General features: G+C 56.1%; 1 long non-coding RNA gene across 1 annotated transcript; it reads left to right on the top strand.

Annotated features, from left to right (window-relative positions):
* The first annotated feature begins 1,947 nt into the window (after window positions 1-1,947).
* LOC107312656 lies at window positions 1,948-8,415 on the top strand. The gene is made up of 2 exons (XR_001554532.2): window positions 1,948-5,545; window positions 6,397-8,415. It is a non-coding gene; the product is annotated as an uncharacterized LOC107312656 (long non-coding RNA).
* Window positions 8,416-13,590: the final 5,175 nt, after the last annotated feature.

Genomic DNA, 13,590 nt, shown 5'->3' with positions numbered 1-13,590 from the left:
GGTGTCCCATTGGTGCCCCACTGAGCACCTGTTACCACATAGGCACCCAAGGCTGGGACCTAAAATCACACACACCCAAAAGGTGGCCGTGACATCGACCCTCTGAAGTTCAGGGCAAAGCCCCAATGAGTTTTGGGAAAGAGGAGCCCCCAGGAGGGCAGAGCACCCTCAGTATGTGGAGCTGACGGGGTGGGCAAGAGGAAACAGACATCTAGGTAGGGGGAAGAAAGGGGATTTTGGAGCATGGTGGGAGCATCTCCCAGGGCAGCGAGTTGAGAGGTGCAAGGAACCACTGGGAAATGTCGTGGTCATGGTTGTGGTGGGAAATGGGACAGGGTTAGCGTGGGATGGGATGCTCAATGCTGGGAGAGGGAAAGGGGAGTGGGCAGGACGGGGGAGGCAACGAGAGGTAGCTCTGCATGCAGGGGGCAGTGGACAGAGATAAGGGCAGATAACGCGGGTCAAAACCCAGCTGGCACCCAGCACCCAGCAGCTGACACCCAGAGCAGGACGGTACAGCATGGGTGCTGCTGGGAGAAGGCAGAAGCAGTCCATCAGCTCTCCTGGTTCCCTTTTTGGAGAGGAGGAAGAGGTTTCACGTGAGGATGAAACACTCTCCACCCCACGAGGGCCTTGTGGCACCAGGCTGCCATGGGCACCCGTCACACAGCTCCGCTCTGGGGCCTCGTGCTGCCCCACGCGTGGCTGTGGTTGCCCGGGGGCGAGTTGGGGAGGGGGTAAGGGAGGCTGCTGCCATCCCGTGGGCACAGCGGGGTAGGGCACAGCACCCGCCAGACACCATGTGCCACCTGTCCCCAAGGGTGCCAGCTGCTGTCCCCATGTCAGGGCTGAGGTGTGGGGCTAAGAATACCCGGTGCTGTCACAGCTGTGACATTTCCCTGTGCCACCCCCTCGCCAGCCCTCTGGGCACGGTGCATCTGCTGCCTGATGTCACTGCAGGGACAGGGCACGGTGGGCTGTGAGGACGTGTGTGGTGCAGTGGGATGCAGGGGTGGCCGTCCCTCTCGCTGTGTCCTCCGTGTGACCGGTGTGCCCCATGTTGTGGCTCCTGCAGGACATCAGTAGCACAGCGCTGACCCCAGTGTCCCCAAGAGCCAGAGCCACAGGCCAAGGGACACAGGCCGTACACGGGGCTGGGGCTTCCCAGAGCCACTCAGTGTGGGGCAGCATGTGGGGCAGCGATGCCAGCACTCAGCCTATTGCACAGCCCCCCAGCTCCCCTCTTTGCTCCCCCCATTGCAGAGCGCTGACCCCCAAGCTGTGTTTCCCCCATGGCTGCCCCACAGCGGGCGGCTCTGGGGATGGCTGCTCACTGCCAGCCCCACAGCTGCCACTTGCATAACGGTGAGTCACGCTGCATGCTGAGCGTGCCTTCCACGCTGTGCAACGCTGCAGCAAACAGATCCCTCCGAGTGCCCGGCGGGGCCCTGGTGCAGGACGGGTGATGGACTCCTTGGGCTGTGCCATGGGCTGCTCATCAAATCTGTGGTTGCAATTAGACTCATTGTGCTGTCGTGCTAATTGCTTCCCTCTGAGATGGAGTGGAGGTGGTGAGTCGCCCTGCAGGGGTTGCTCCTCTTCCCGTGCTCAAAATGATCTGCCTTCTGGTTTGCCATTCTGGCCTTCGTTCCCAGCCTGTGATGGGAACACAATGCCGCCCTCCTGCCTGCTTTAGGAAAGTCAGCACATCCTCCCCCTTGGGGTTGCTGGAACCCAACAGGGTGTGTGGGATGTGCTGGAGGAGGGATGGTGTGGGGTATCATTGGGGCGGGATGTGGGATATGGTGTGGTACACACATGGGGATGTGGGGGGGATGGGGTGATGGAGGGGCATGGTGGGGATGCAGGATGGGATGTGGTGTAGACATAATGTTGGTGGGGTGGTGGAGGGGAGGGAGGTGGGGGTGGTGCAGGAGGGGACATGGTGGAGACAGTGGGGATGGAGAGGATGGAGGCGATGTGCTGGGGATGATGGAAGGGACGCAGAAGGCATGGTGCAGGGGACATGATGGTTGGTGGAGGTTGATGGCCCTGTCTGTGGCATGGAGGGTTGGAACTTGATAATCCTTAGGGTCCCTTTGAACCCAAGCCATTCTATGATTTTATGATTCTATGGTGGGGATGGGATGATGGAGAGGATGTGGTGGGGCTGCAGGAGGGGACGTGGTGGAGACATAGCAGGGATGGGGTGATGCAGGGGATGTGATGGGGATGCGGATGCGGTGGGCATGGTGCAGGGACACGGTGGGGCTGCACCTCCCACACCCCCAGCACAGCACAGCAGGTGCTGGGGACACACAGTGGCACCTCCCGTCCTCATCCTCTCCGCTCCGTGGGGCTCCTCTGTGCCGCACACAGCGCTGGTACCCGGAGCATTACTGTGGTGGCATCTGGGAGAGCACCCACACAGCCAGCAGGAGATGCGTGCCCACCCCCCGGGATCTGCGGGCTCAGCTCCATCCCCGCAAAGCCCCCGCGGTGGGGGCGGCTCCTTCCCCATCCTCGCTAAGCCGTAGGAAGTTGGATATATCGAAAAGGCCCCGCCGTGCTGGTGGCTCCTAATTCCGGCTCTGATCGGCACCGGCGCTGCGCTGCCCGGCTGCGTGCTGCTCTCACCGCCCCCCCGCAGCACTGACCGCAGAGATTAGGGCTTTATTAAGACGTATGAAGCCGCATTACGCTCAATTGAGTGAGGAAACTCGTTTAATTGGGCTGAACGCTCTTCGGGTCGGTGCCAAAACCAACGGGCAGCGCGTCGCTCTTGCTGAGATTCGCTCCGGCCGCTGTGGGCGGCACCGGGACAGCCGTGAGCACGTGCACCCTGCACGGCGCTGCCACGTGCACGCGTGCACAGCCACGTGCACCACTTGCACACCCACCCGCAGCACCCGCTCCTGTGCTCCGTGCACGTTCCGATGCGCGCCCAGCGCGTGTGCGCACACACACGGACGCGGCCCCACGCACGCTCACAGCCCCCTACGCACACGCGCTCCCACACCCGTGCCCGCAGCAGCCGCTGGGTGGCAGCAAGGCCCCGGCGCTGGCACTGCTGGCACCGCGCTACGAGCAGAGGGTTGGTGCGCGCAGGGGTCGTGCGTGGCACCAAAACGCCCCCCAGGAACGCAGGGAGCAGCGGGGCACGCGGAGCTGCTGGGCACAACGCTGGGATGGGGTGGAAGAAGGGAAGGCGTCACAAAAGGATGAGACAGAAGTCGGGGTTGGTTGTAGGTCTGATGTGATGACGATGGACTCGCTGCTGTGTCGTGCAGATGGAATGATGCCCTTTGGGTCTCAGCGCCCGGCTGCAGAGCTGGTGCCACATGGGGACGTGGGGACGGCTCCCTGCTTCCCAAGCCCTCCAGCTTGGTTCCAGCACAGCTTTTAATTAAATCTCCATGAAACACCCATTTGAGATGCTTAATTTCAAGTGAGAACTAATTAATTTTATGGGCCTTGGCTGCGTCTGCCTTGTTTCTAAACTGGTGCCCAGGATGGGGCTGTCAGAGCGTGGTGCTGACACTCAGGAGCTGCTGGATGCCTGTGTCTGGGGATGCTGCAGGTCAGTGTGTGGGACTCCCCTGGACCTCCCCAGCATTGCTCCCCACCTTGAGATGCTCAGTTTGGGGTCAGATAGTTTCATTGTAAGGCTGGGATCTCACACCGGTTGCACCCATGCAGAAGCACTGGGTCCATTCCACACTCATGTCCCTACTCCTCAGGTGTTTGCCCCCACACGGACCTTGTTAGCTCATTCTGGAGCAGAATGGTGGCCACATCTTTGCCTTTCAGTCATAGCATTTGGAGCTGGGGCAGCTCGGCTGTTCCTTTGGAACCCTGATGGTGTTGCTCCCTGAAGGGACGCAGACATGCACAGGGATGGAGCCACCCCATGGCTGCTCTTGGTGGGATAGGATCCCAATGGGGGGCACTGCTTTGGTTAGAGCAGCCCCAGGTTCCCTCCTCATTGCCCAGCAGACCTACAGGCTCCTGCTGCGCTGCTGCCCGTAAAGGGCTCGGTATTAAACCCTGATTGAAAACATGAATCACCCCTCTAATTAAACAGAGCTGCTCTGTGCCAGGAAATCTCTCCCTGTCAGGATATTTGTTTTCAAAGGGGAATAAATCTCGGGCAGAGCTGAAGATTGGCTCCCAGACCCTTTATCGTGGAGCGGCGGTGATTAATCCTGTGCACCCTGGCACCAGGGATGGAATAAAATTAAGAATTAATACGTATTTACAAGCTGCAGAAAGGCTGGAAGTGCCCAAACGCCCCCAAGAGCAGTGCTATCATGCTGTAACCCAGCTCGCTTCGGCTTGCACCCCATAGCTGTTATAGGATCAGCCCTCCCTGGATGCTCAGTACCCACAGGGGCACCCACACCCTCTGCATCCCACAGCAAGCTCTGCTGGCTTTGCTGGAAGGGGGGGGGGAAGTGAGGAATACTGCAGCGTTCCGATTAATTGCAAGTGCGAGGGCTGCGTGCATGAATCTTTAATTAGTCACGTCCCTCATGAATATGCACGGTATGCAAATGGCAGAGGGAAGAAGCCGGGAGTGGAGCGGGGGTGTGAAGGCAGAGCTGGAGCCGGCAGTCCCTGTATGGGGGACCTATGGGAGCGAGGCTGAAGGAGGCAATGAGCCTCAGCTCGTCCCACCGATCCCGGCACTGCTCAGGTTGGATGGCCTGGCTCTCTCGGATGCCACTCCTCTCATTATTTTTGACAGTCCATCTCATTTGTACGCAGTTTCCCAGCGCCGAATGTCTGCACACCGGGTTCCTTTGCTTTGCGCTCTGCTGTGCGAGCAGTAATTGCACTGCAGCCCCTATTGAAGGACCTCCAAACAAGCCCAGAGCGACAGCTTTCCCTGGGGGTTTTGGACAAGTTTCTCCAGGCATCATCATTTGTGTCTGAGGACGTTATCTCTGCATCTCCCTCCACCTGTCGGTGCTGACAGGGCACCCTCAGATCCGGGAGCGGGAGCTGCAGCCTGCTGCTGTCATTTCCCACCTGTCATTTGCTGCTCCTCTCATCCCAGCTAACTACTCCCCACCATCACGGTGGCTGGGGGCCCCTGTAGGCAGGCAGACCTGCCTTGCTTTGCCCTGCTTATGTGTTCTATGGACAGAAGGTGTTATTTGGTGCCTTGGTGCACAGCACAGCTCCAAATCCCATTGCAGCTTGAAGCAGAGAGGAGCTGTGAAATGCTGTTCTTGCACCTCCTGGAGCATAGCCCTCCTGCAAGACCAGAGTGAGCAGGGCTTGCTGGCACATGGGTTCCATCCTGGAACCACGTATGGGGCATGAGGACGGCCCAATCACCAAGGCAAAGCACACCTGGAGCCCCTGTGCTCCCAGTTAGCTGCTACAGCTGACGTCTGAGAGGTGACTTTGATCAACAACACCTGCCCGGTGGGTAACCAGGGCAGCCCGATACAGAGCACAAGTGAGCAGTGTGAGATGGGAGTTAGTGCTGTCCACCCCTGGGAGCAGATGCATCGGTTCTGAGGCCACAGCTCAGCAGGTAGGATGGCACTTGAAGAGGTCACCTTGTCTCCAGCAGTGGTGGGGTCACCTGAGGGTGTTTAGAACCATAAGGATGTGGCAGTGAGGGATGTGGTGATGGGCATGGTGGGGTGTGATGGGTTGGGGACCTTAGAGGGCTTTTCCAGCTGGGGTAATTATATGGCTGATGGAACTTGTTCTGGGTGCTGTGGGGCACAGCACGGTGAAGTTGCAGGTCTCCCTCCTCCACCCAGCACCACACAAACGCACTGTCTGCAGCCCCAGTACGTCTGCAGTATGGATGGGAACTGAAAAGGGCACCCCTGGCCCCCAGCAGCACCGTGCCATCCTGCAAAGATCTTCTGGACCTTTTGTTTGGAGCAGAGTTGAGTGTTGCAGCAGGGCAAGGTGGGCAGTGTGCAGACAGATGACAAACTGTTTGCTGAGCAGCAGGGGGTGGAAGCGTCCCAGGGATAGATTTCAGCAGGCACACCCTGCAGCACCCCCTCTGCTTCCTTATAGTGGGTCTCAGTAGCTGGGATTGCCATGGCATTGTTATGGGATGGTCATGTTTTCATGCAGAGGAGAGGGGACAGCACCTGAAATGCTCATAGCCATCGCGTGCTGTGCACAGCTATGGGTCTGTGTAGCTGTGAGCCAGCTGGGTGCTCCCCATTGCAAAGCGGGCAGAAAGAGTCCCCCACTCCATCCCTGTGCTCCTTTTGCCCATGGGGTTTTGCAAAGCTAAGCAAGGGCATGTAGCCCAGCTCTCCCATGGGTGCTGATGTGCCACGTGTATACATGGTGATGGGAGATTTCTGGGCACACATGGCTGAGGTTGATACTACTTCCCCCTTCTGCTCCTTGCAGGCACAACTTGCTGAGCTCTCAGGAGGGCTCAATGCATTTCCAACCTGCTAACGAGGACTTTTTCCCCTGCTGCAATTAAAAACCCCATCCTTTTGCAAGCAGCAGCAGAGAAGCATCACAGCCATGGGCTGCCTGAGATGTTCCCTGAGCTCAGACCTCACTCTGCACCCCACGAAAGCAGTGCAGTGCAGAGCCCTTATCCCAGAGCACCGTGGGGATTCATTTCAGGGATTGATGCAGCGTGACACAGAGCAACCTTTCCTTTCATGCTTTATTTTGCAGAGCAAAATGCACTGGCAGCGCCAGGAAGGTGTTTCACTGCACCCTGTGACTGCAAGCTTTAGAGCCCCAAATCGGGGTATAAGTGTTTAATTCAATGAGATGCTCTAAACCTCCCATTATCCCCATCAGATGTTAACAGACCCTGGGATGCACAGCCTGCTTGATGTGCAGCTCCTGCAGCACCGAGCTGCTGTCATTTATGCATTTCTCAGCTGTTTCCAAACAGAGCGGATTCTTATTACCTTTTGGCCACCTGCCCAGAATTGGTTACAATTTGGAGAGGGGGGGAGAATGAAAAGACAGAAATTCCTCTTTCTGTTCTTCTCCCCTTTGCCACAAAGGGACGGTGCGGAAAATGAATGAAGTGCCACCAGCAAAGCAGACGGGGGTGAGCTGCTGGGGAGGCCCTATGGGACAGCGCCATCGGTCCCCCCCGAAGGCGGTGGTGCCGCGTGTCCTATCTGTTATTTAGCAGCCCTTCCATGGGGCTGGAGGCAGGCAGGAAACATGGCAGGGGATGCGGAGAAGGACAAACCCTAGAGGAGGCCGAGAGGTGCGCAGGACCTCGGAGAAGTCTCCCAGTTCTCTGCGCGGAGGAACGCGGCTCCGGGTGCGCGGAGCGGAAAGCTTCAGGGTCATGCTGCTCCTCCTAAGCGCAACGCTTTGCTCGCGGAGACTGAAGACACCGGCGTCCTCATCGCCCAACATCGGCATTTCAGGCTTTTCTCTTTTTTTTTTTTTTGCATTCTTTGTTGTTTCTGGGTGATGCTTTGAGTCCATGCTGCTCCATCTCCAGGCCGAGCGATGTCACGCAAGACGTTCAAAGCACAGAGCAGAGCTGCAGGGGAACAATCGAGGCTGGAGGGAGAAGATGCAGAAGTTGAAGGATGATTTCCTACGCGAGCTCTTTGCTTTCTTTTTTTTTGTTTTCAGCCTCCCCGAGGCTTCTCAGCTCACAAATCTGTGTGCTCTGCTGGCAGCTGCGCTGACCGACGCTGTCACATCGATGCTGCGCATCGCACCGCGGTCTGCTGACAGCAGCTGTCCCGTTCCAGCCTACTTTGGGGACATCTCCTGCACAGCAGTTGAGTGTGCCGGATGGGAACATCGAGCACTGCTGGGAGCAGACGGGGTTTGTCCTCAGGTCTGGGCTAGGCGCAGTGCGGTGGAGTGAAATGCTTTGACAAAGCTCAGTGAGGAGCACGGGATGCGTTAAGCAGAAGGAACAGCAGGGAGCACAGCTCTGCTGACACTCTGCCTTTCTCCCCACCTGGAGCTCTCAGGTCTCCCCACACTGATACTGTGCAGCTTTCCAGCCCCTGTGCCCCACTGTGCCACTATATGGGGCCGTTCCTGTATGCCCCAGCAGCCCCGTGCCTTGAGCAGAGCCTTTCTGTGGGCACCCTTCATCAAACAGAAGAGGTTTCAAAGCACTTCTCCTCTGTCCAAGGATGAAAGAGCCTCACTCCCTGTGCTCTCCCCAGCAATTAAATGCCAAACCCACTCATACTTTAGCGAGTTCTCCTCATTAAAGTGCACAGGGTCCAGTGCTGGGGGCTGGCTAGCAATGAGAGCAACCCAACACTACCCACATCACTCACTGAAGGCTCTTGGAAGGGACTTGTTGCCATTTATTCTGCCCATTGCTCCCCATGGAGACAGAGCATGGAGCCATGCCTAAGAAGGTACCATAGGAAATTGGCCTATGGAGCAGGAAGCAGCCATGGCACCATCATATCCATTTGTGGAAGGAGAAAGGATTGATCAGCAGCATATCCTGCTGGCTGCAGAGCTTCCCATCAGGGTTGTCTCGAAGCTGCCGAACGCATGAAGGTGTCACCAAGTGGGCAATGCGTGTGGCAGATGGTGGGAGCCCCGGGTCACAAGCTGTCATGGCTTCCTGAAGTGGGAAAACAAATGCTTTTGCTTTTGCAAGTACTTTCACACCTCGTGAAGGAAACCAGCGGGAGGGATAGGAGAGCAGGACACGTCCACCTGGGAGCTGTTGGTTGTAAGCCCAGCTCCACAGATCAGCCCCAGAAATCTGTTAGCTATAGAGGTAGCACTGAAAAGAAAATAGAAAGCAACGTGCAATGTGCACACCCATCCCCAAAGCCACGTTGGTAGCACGGCTTCTGTTTGTATGAAGAACCTTTGCATCCCCCCTTTCAGGGATGCTCAGGGGCAGCATGTGAGCTCCCACCATCTCTTCCCTTTTTGCTCTGCAGACATCTCAGCCCCAAGATGCTGCAGCCAAAGGGCATCAGCAGCGTTCCCAACAGCAGCTGCAGCTCATGGGATTTCATTGCCACGTGGACAACACGAGCCACCCGCACCACCTGCCCCATACATTCCCCCATGGTCCCTTCTGGAGGCCGACTGCTATTTATGGCTTTATCACAGACATGAGAACATTTGGGCTCGCTCCTCCATGCAAGCAAAACCCAAAGTTTTCTTCTCATCTCTGTGCAGAAGGAATGCTGGCTCACCGCTCTATTTTTAGCCTCCCTGTAACGAGCGGCGAGAGGAGCAGCATGTTGATGAAGAGGGTTATTGCATGGCACTTCCAGCATCTCTGTGCTTGGGGGGCTGCAGGGCTGAGAGCTGCTGCTCTCCATCTCAGCACCACCCTGCCAGCTCAGGGCTGCCAAAGGGGCTGGGGAAGCACTGAGATCTGTCGGTTCCCAGCAGTGGGTTCTTTCTGCCCCAAAAGACCTCACCATAGTGGGATGTTGGTGGGTACATTTGGTTTCTCTTTGGCTTTAGAATCATAGTGTTGTTAAGGTTGGAGAAGACCTCTCAGATCACCACGTCCAACCCCAACCTATCCCCATGGTTCCCATTGACCACGTCCCTCAGTGCCACGATATGCTGCTGCTTTGACTTGGAGGGTTGAGCCCACGTATGAAATTCCTAATAGGAGAATGAAGAGAAGCCTTGGGCTGGGAAGGAAGAGCTCCATGCCATAGTGCTGGCAATTGTCCTGGAGGGGGATGATGAGGCCTGGACACAAGGGAAGGGCAGAGTTCTTTGTGATGTGCTACAAGAGGAGGAATGAGACTGACCCAGATACATGAAATAATATGGTCCTTGGCAAAGCAACGCAGCAGGGGTGGTTTACATTCATCACAAACCCAAGTCACAGACAGATGCACAAGGACACAACAGCTTCAGCACAACCAAATCCAAGTTCCGAAGCCACCTCCCCTGTTCCACCAGCAGCCACCTCCATCCAAGTCCTGATGGTCCCAGTTGGATGCCTCTTCTCCCCACTGCCATAGGCTTGTGCCACACCACACTGCCAAGGCTGTGCTGTGTCCCACTGCCATTGGGAGCAATGGCATCATGGCATGTTGTGGGTTTCTCCTCCAGTGCTCTGCATTAGCTGAAGCCTAGACAAGTCTGCTGGGTGCTTGCCCTGTGCCCCAGGGCTGCTAGCATGGCCCTGGCAGCAGGAAGGTCTCTGATCCTCGTGCCATGTGTAGGACATGCTGAGACAGAGCCTGTCTGGCAGCTGTGGGGCTCCAGGTTCCTGGGCACAGCCTCATGTCCCCACCCTACAGTGGGAAACGTGGGCAGCCAACAGTAAGATCACAGGGGGTGAAACATGAGACAGGGAATATCAGGGAAGCCAGGCCAAAAGCAGTGTGGGGTGTGAGAGGAATTTGTGTTCCCACCTCCAGCCCACAGCCTGCTGCAGCAGGGATGTCCTGGCTTTCTTTCCACAGCTGATCCCAGGGCATTGGGGCTGCAGGGATCTCTGTGGCCTATCCAGGGGGCAGAGGTCTGCCTGGTGTCCTCCTGGAAGACCATCACAAGGAGGTGACAGCACCTTGCCTGGAAACAGGGGGAATGCTCCTATAGAATCATAACATCACAGAATCATTAAGGTTGGAAAGAGTATGAAGTTAATCTAGTCCGACCACCAACCTGCCCCACCATGCCCATGGTCATCAGCATCTCCAGCAGCAAACTGGGTGGCCACCAGTCCAATGGGGACATACTTGAGAGGTGGGGCACGCAGAAGGGTTCATGCAACCATAGCAGGGCAGGACGTGGAGGAAATGAGCAGCCTCAAAGCTTGTGTACCCTAGGGATCATCACCCAGCTGCCCCCAAGGTGTTCCTCAGCTCAGCGTGAAGATGCGGGGCTATCCTTGATCCTACTCAGGATCAGGGCTCAGGAAGGAGCCTTCTGTGGGGGTCCTGCGTCCCTCAGAGCTGTGACAGCTGGAAACCATTGGGATGGTTAACATGGGGACTTCTAGGGGGGCACTGCTTTGGTGAAGCCATACAAAGTGCAGCTGAGGGCTTGCTGAGTGCACAGCTGCCCACGCAGGGCTGAGTGGGGCTGAGCTCCCTGAGGGCGATGCTGCCTTAATCTGGAGTGAAAAGGTCGAGACTTGCTGGGTTCCATTTTTCACCCTGTCCTCTCCCAACCCACAGCAGTGCTCTGCAGGGCTCCAGCCCCGCTTGGGGAGAGGAAAACCTTTTGCAGAGCAAGAAGCCCCAGGAGCTCCCCATCCCCAGTTGCCCCGTAGAGCTCAGCCTGAGCCACCCACGTCTGCCTGTCCAAATAATTCCACTTTGCCTTTTAAAACTTTTCATCATTTTTCCCCTCCTCAACGAGTTGATGTCAACCTTTCCCTGCAGGCAGGTTTGGACTTTTCACAGGACCATAGAAAACAACTGTAGAATCCTTATTGCCTGTGAGAGCTGGTTAGCGTTTAAACGGCTCTTCTTCCAAGCTCAGGATCGGTGCGTCCCTGTGACTAAGTAAATCGGGAAAAGGTGCAAGGAGATCTGCGTGGATGAGTAAGGAGCTCAGTGCAAGCTTCCGCAGGAAAGAAGAAAGTACATGATATGTGGAAAAGGGTCTGACCACTTGGGAACAATACAAGAATGTAGTCAGGGACTGTAGAGATGCGATCAGGAAGGCCAAAGCCCACCTGGAGTTGAATCTAGCTAAGGAGATAAAGGATAATTAAAAAAGCTTTTTTAAATACGTTAACAGCAAAAGGAAGGCTAGGGAGAATGTGGGCCCCCATACTAAGTGAGGGGGGCGCTCTGGTAACAGGGGATGCTGAGAAGGCGGAAATACTGAATGCCTTCTTTGCTTCTGTTTTAGTGCAAGGGCTCTCCCTCAGGAATCCCGGACCCTGGAGGGTTGATGAGAGAGTCCGGGGAATGGGAGATTTCCCTTTAGTCAGGGAAGAGGTGGTCCGTGAGTGCCTAGGAAAAGCATTAAGGTCCATAAAATCCATGGGAACCTGATGGGGTGCATCCGCGGGTGCTGAGAGAGCTGGCGGAGGTCGTTGCTGAGGCTGCTCTCTGTAATCTTTCAGAGGTCTTGGAGAACTGGGGAGGTGCGCTGAAGACTGGAGGACGGCCATGTCACTCCAGTCTTCAAAAAGGGCAAGAAGGAAGACCCGGGTAACTATAGGCCAGTCGCCTCACCTCTGTCCCAGGGAAGTGATGGAACACTTGTGCTGGATGCCATCTCCAGACAGCTGGGTGATAAGGAGGTTATCAGGAGTACCCAGCATGGGTTACCAAGGGGAGGTTGTGCTCGACCAACCTGGTGGCGCTTTTCATGAAGATGTCACTAGCTGGGTGGACAGGGAGGGGCAGTAGATGTAGTCTAGCCTTTGATTTCAGTAAGGCTATTTGATACTGTCCCCCATGACATCCTTATAAACAAGCATGAGGAAAGTATGGGATAGATGGAGTGGACGGTTGAAAGTGGGTCCGAGAATGGCTGAACTGGCAGAGTGCAGAGGGGTTGTCGATTGGAGTGCGGTGTCTGGCTGGAGGCCGTTAACTTAGCTGCATCCCCCAGGGGTCTGTGCTGGGTCTGGTCTTGTTCAACATTCTTCATCAACGACCTTGATGAGGGGATAGTGACCACCCTCAGCAGTTTGCTGAATGAACACGAAGTTGGGAGATTGGCTGACACGCCTGAAGGCTGTGCTGCCATTCAGCGAGACCTGGACAGGCTGGAGAGCTGGGCAGTAAGAAACCGGATGAGGTTTAACAAAAAGCAAGTGTAGAGTCTTGCCCCACCTGGGTAGAAATAATTGCATGCACCAGTACAGAGCTGGGGGTAAGACCTGCTGGCAGCAGGAGCTCTGCTTGAGAGGGACCCTGGGCTCCTGGTGGACGACAGATTGACCATGAGCCAGCAGTGTGCCCTTTGTAGCCAAAAAAGCCAATGGCATACTTGGGTGTATTAAAAGAGCGTGTCCAGCAGTCGAAGGAGGTGATCCTCCCCCTCTACTCGGCACTGGTGAGGCTGCACCTGGAGAACAGTGTCCAGGTCTGGGCTCCCAGTACAAGAGAAACATGGATCTCCTGGAGAGAGTTCAGCAGAGGGCTACTAAGATGTTTAAGGGACTGGAGCATCTCCCCTATGAGGAGAGACTTAGGGAACTGGGTCTGTTTAGCCTTGAGAAAAGAAGGCTGAGAGGGGACTTGATCCAGGTTTATAAGTACCTGAGGTGTGGGGGCCATAGTGGTGAGGCTGGTCTCTTTTCAGTAGTGCGCGGGGACAAGACTGGGGGTAATGGGATGAAAGTACAGCATAGGAAGTTCCGCACGAATGTGCACAAGAACTTCTTTACAGTGAGGGTGACGGAGCACTGGAACAGGCTGCCCAGGGAGGTGGTGGAGTCTCCTTCTCTGGAGATATTCAAGACCCGACTGGACGCCGACCTGTGTGACATGGTGTAGGGAGCCTGCTTTGGCAGGGGGGTTGGACTCGATGATCTCTAGAGGTCCCTTCCAACCCCTACAATTCTGTGATTCTGTGATTCTGTGATTCTTATTAGAGTTGGAAAGGATCTTCTTTTTCTAACCTGCAATTTGCCAGGTGAATCAATTAGCACTCACAGGCAGTCACTAATAACCAGCACAC

Source organism: Coturnix japonica, chromosome 4, assembly GCF_001577835.2.
Source record: "Coturnix japonica isolate 7356 chromosome 4, Coturnix japonica 2.1, whole genome shotgun sequence".
Classification (NCBI taxonomy): Eukaryota; Metazoa; Chordata; class Aves; order Galliformes; family Phasianidae; genus Coturnix; species Coturnix japonica.
Note: the sequence above shows the minus strand (reverse complement) of the source record. Positions and strands in the feature narration are given on the sequence as shown.